We start from the raw sequence: 4,823 nt of genomic DNA, 5'->3' as shown, positions 1-4,823 counted from the left end.
TTCGCACCCCACTGGTGACATCACGTCCACGCCCAATCAATGCAAGTCTATGGGAAGGGGCGTGACGGCCGTCACGCCCCTTCCCATAGACTTGCATTGAGGGGGCATTGCCTTGACGTCACAAGCGGGTCGTGACCGTGACGTCACAAGCCTCTGCCCCGCATTGCCAGTCATCTGGCTTGTAGCGAAGTTCACGGCGGTCCCACTGCTGGATAGGAAATAAGATGTCCTGGGGCGGAGTACCCCTTCACACGGCAGAATTTCCACACATCCGCACCAATTCCGCATTCATTTGGGTGGTTTCAGGCTTGGGCGGATTTTGCGCGGAATTGGTGCGGAATCCGCATGCGGAAATTCAGAAGTGTGAATGGGAGTCCGAAATCCCAAAGAAGTCTATTGGGCTTTAATTTGAGGCAGAATCTGTGCGGAATTCTGCATGTGGAAATTCTGCTGTGTGAATAGCAGGTTCACCATCTCCTTGCTCTTCTCCTGTTAGGCATACATACACCTAGTGACCCAAAACATACGGGCCAAATGGTTATTGTCTCTTTTAATAGTTTTTATGTGATTTTCTAATAAAGATTTATTCTGTGATCTTCTATTTCGTGTCTGATGTGAATTGTAGGTATTTATCATAGATACACCTAGGTCAAAAGTGTCTTCTCTGGGTAAAATCCTGTCTACAATCAAGTCACTGTTCCTGTCCATGCTGTGAGGAGAAAGCGTTCGGGTTTCTTTGTCTTCTTCGGAGAGAATAAGGCTGAACAAGTGCCCCACTGCATACACGGATCTCTTCAGGGACCTTCAGGCAGGTCCCAGGGTGAGAGTTGGTTCTTTCTTTGGTTATATGTTGTTTGAGATGTCATGTGATAGCCATGAATTTGAATTGTTTGTCCTGTTTATATTCATTCCCCTGATGCCCCCAGTGTCTAAATATAGGGGAAAATGCGTTGGGACGTGGTCTTCTGTGGCGCCCCAAAAAAAGGTATGCCCAGAATCCTGATGACTATCTCTATCTAACCAAGGGATCATTCATACCCATTTTCCCGTAAACACTTCCTGTCAAACACATTGGGCTTTGTAGTTCACGAGCAGCTTTGTACAGAATACTGAGTGGGGGGGGGGGGACTGGACCATTTGGTTGTAAATGACAGATATATGAGTGATCTTCAGGACTGGTAGGTGTCAGCTGGTACCAGCAGCCTAGACCCACCACTAATGACATCAGTGATCACACCCACCATTTGCACATTAGCATCTCCCCAGACACCCTGCCCCTCCCTCTATCTCCCAAGACCTCCTGCCCCTCCCTCTATCTCCCAAGACCTCCTGCCCCTCCCTCTATCTCCCCAGACCCTCTTCCCCTCCCTCTATCTCCCCAGACCCCTCTATCTCCCTGGACCCCCTGCCCCTCCCTCTATCTCCCCAGACACCCTGCCCCTCCCTCTATCTCCCAAGACCCCCTGCCCCTCCCTTTACCTCCCCAGACCCCCTGCCCCTCCCTCTATCTCCCAAGACCCCTGCCCCTCCCTCTATCTCCCCAGACCCCCTGCCCCTCCCTCTATCTCCCCGGACACCCTGCCCCTCCCTCTATCTCTCCAGACCCCCTGCCCCTCCCTCTATCTCCTCAGACCTCCTGCCCCTCCCTCTATCTCCCCAGACCCCCTGCCCCTCCCTCTATCTCCCCAGACCCCCTGCCCCTCCCTCTATCTCCCCAGACCCCCTGCCCCTCCCTCTATCTCCCCAGACCTCCAGCCCCTCCCTCTATCTCCCCAGGACTCCTGCCCCTCCCTCTATCTCCTCAGACCTCCTGCCCCTCTCTCTATGTCCCCAGACCCCCTGCCCCTCCCTCTATCTCCCCAGACCCCCTGCCCCTCCCTCTATCCCCCAAGACCCCCTGCCCCTCCCTCTATCCCCCAAGACCACCTGCCCCTCCCTCTATCTCCTCAGACCTCCTGCCCCTCCCTCTATCTCCCCAGGACTCCTGCCCCTACCTCTATCTCCCCAGACCCCTTACCCCTCCCTCTATCTCCTCAGACCTCCTGCCCCTCCCTCTATCTCCCCAGGACTCCTGCCCCTCCCTCTATCTCCTCAGACCTCCTGCCCCTCCCTCTATCTCCCCAGACCCCCTGCCCCTCCCTCTATCTCCCCAGACCCTCTTCCCCTCCCTCTATCTCCTCAGACCCCCTGCCCGTCCCTCTATCTCCCGAGGATTCCTGCCCCTCCCTCTATCTCCCCAGACCCCCTGTCCCTCCCTCTATCTCCCCAGACACCCTGCCCCTCCCTCTATCTCCCCAGACACCTGCCCCTCCCTCTATCTCCCCAGACCCCCTGCCCCTCCCTCTATCTCCCCAGACCCCTTGCCCCTCCCTCTATCTCCCCAGACCCCCTGCCCATCCCTCTATCTCCCCGGACACCCTGCCCCTCCCTCTATCTCCCCAGACCCCCTGCCCCTCCCTCTATCTCCCCAGACCCCCTGCCCCTCCCTCTATCTCCCCAGACCCCCTGCCCATCCCTCTATCTCACCCAGACCCCCTGCCCCTCCCTCTATCTCCCCAGACCTCCAGCCCCTCCCTCTATCTCCCCAGGACTCCTGCCCCTCCCTCTATCTCCTCAGACCTCCTGCGCCTCCCTCTATCTCCCCAGACCCCCTGCCCCTCCCTCTATCTCCCCAGACCCCCTGCCCCTCCCTCTATCTCCCCAGACCCTCTGCCCCTCCCTCTATCTCCCCGGACACCCTGCCCCTCCCTCTATCTCCTCAGACCTCCTGCCCCTCCCTCTATTTCCTCAGACCTCCTGCCCCTCCCTCTATCTCCCCAGGACTCCTGCCCCTCCCTCTATCTCCTCAGACCTCCTGCCCCTCCCTCTATCTCCCAAGACCTCCTGCCCCTCCCTCTATCTCCCCAGACCCTCTTCTCCTCCCTCTATCTCCTCAGACCTCCTGACCCTCCCTCTATCTTCCCAGGACTCCTGCCCCTGCCTCTATCTCCTCAATCGGGGTTTGCGCAATTTTTAGCGACTTATTCTAAAAGTCGCATATGATAAATAAGGGTGCACTGCATGTCTAAATTGGAGATAGGTGTAATGCTACTCAAAAACTTCTACTACAAAAGTCGCACAAATGTCGCTAATATTACATTGCGCCATCACAGCGCCAACGGAAAATAACGTCTATATTGAATGATAAATCTCCCCCATAATATATACACTTGTGACAACTACACTATAAGGGTTTGTTCACACGGAGGGTTTGGAGAGGAATTTCCTCGAAATCATTTAGCAGTGAGAAAATAGTATGTAATTAATAGTACGTAATTAATAGTATGTAATTAATAGTACGTAATTAATAGTATGTAATTAATAGTACGTAATTAATAGTATGTAATTAATAGTACGTAATAATAGTACGTAATTAATAGTACGTAATTAATAGTACGTAATTAATAGTACGTAATTAATAGTACGTAATTAATAGTATGTAATTAATAGTATGTAATTAATAGTACGTAATAATAGTACGTAATTAATAGTACGTAATTAATAGTACGTAATTAATAGTACGTAATTAATAGTACGTAATAATAGTACGTAATTAATAGTACGTAATTAATAGTACGTAATTAATAGTACGTAATTAATAGTACGTAATTAATAGTATGTAATTAATAGTACGTAATTAATAGTACGTAATTAATAGTACGTAATTAATAGTATGTAATTAATAGTATGTAATTAATAGTACGTAATTAATAGTACGTAATTAATAGTATGTAATTAATAGTATGTAATTAATAGTATGTAATTAATAGTACGTAATAATAGTACGTAATTAATAGTACGTAATTAATAGTACGTAATTAATAGTACGTAATTAATAGTATGTATTAATAGTACGTAATTAATAGTACGTAATTAATAGTACGTAATTAATAGTATGTAATTAATAGTACGTAATTAATAGTACGTAATAATAGTACGTAATTAATAGTACGTAATTAATAGTACGTAATTAATAGTACGTAATTAATAGTACGTAATTAATAGTATGTAATTAATAGTACGTAATTAATAGTATGTAATTAATAGTACGTAATTAATAGTATGTAATTAATAGTACGTAATTAATAGTACGTAATTAATAGTACGTAATTAATAGTACGTAATAATAGTACGTAATTAATAGTACGTAATTAATAGTACGTAATTAATAGTATGTAATTAATAGTATGTAATTAATAGTACGTAATTAAATGTCTGCTCCTCAGTTCACAATTCTGTCACTGAATTCCATTCCGCATAGAGAATGAACATGTTCTTTCTTCATGCGGAATTCGCATCGTAACTTCATAGAAGTCAATGTAAAAATACACTTCACGCCGCCACACTTCCGTACGGAATTTGCGCGGATTTTGCTCGGAATTCTCACGGAATTCGCGCACAATTTTTTTTTTACAATGTCTCCTATAACGCGCTGAACTCCGCACTGATTTCTGTACGTAATTCCGCGCACATTCAGGAAATTTCTGAGCGGATTTGTTCAGCACAAATTCCTCGCACATATTCGTCAGTGTGTACGGACCCTAAGGGTGACATTTCATTCATAGTGTGGTGAACACCATAGAAATATAAAACAATGGCGGAGCTGCGTTTCTTTGGTTATCCTCCTCAATAAGAAGTAAAGGTTGTATCACTAACATTCCGTCCTCATACGTCTACGGCGCCGACTACAGAGTGAGACGACCCGGCCCTTATGGGGTTAAGGGACTGCAGTCCGCCATATCTTCTCCTCATCTCGGCACCTGGTTGCTATGGTTTCCTGAAGG

The 4,823-nt window shown here is 47.4% G+C and overlaps 1 long non-coding RNA gene across 3 annotated transcripts in view; it reads right to left on the bottom strand.

The window, feature by feature from the left end:
- Nucleotides 1-4,806, bottom strand: part of LOC130282645 (uncharacterized) — a 34,934-nt gene extending 30,128 nt beyond the window's left edge. For 2 of the 3 annotated variants that reach the window (XR_008846472.1, XR_008846474.1), the window contains exon 1: nucleotides 4,696-4,791. This is a non-coding gene — a long non-coding RNA (uncharacterized LOC130282645). Of the gene's footprint in view, nucleotides 1-4,695 lie in introns of all 3 variants that reach the window. The other variant, XR_008846473.1, reaches the window with a different exon arrangement.
- Between the last annotated feature and the right edge of the window lie 17 nt (nucleotides 4,807-4,823).

Source organism: Hyla sarda, chromosome 7 (genome assembly GCF_029499605.1).
Source record: "Hyla sarda isolate aHylSar1 chromosome 7, aHylSar1.hap1, whole genome shotgun sequence".
Classification (NCBI taxonomy): Eukaryota; Metazoa; Chordata; class Amphibia; order Anura; family Hylidae; genus Hyla; species Hyla sarda.
This window is presented reverse-complemented; position numbering and strand designations above follow the sequence as displayed.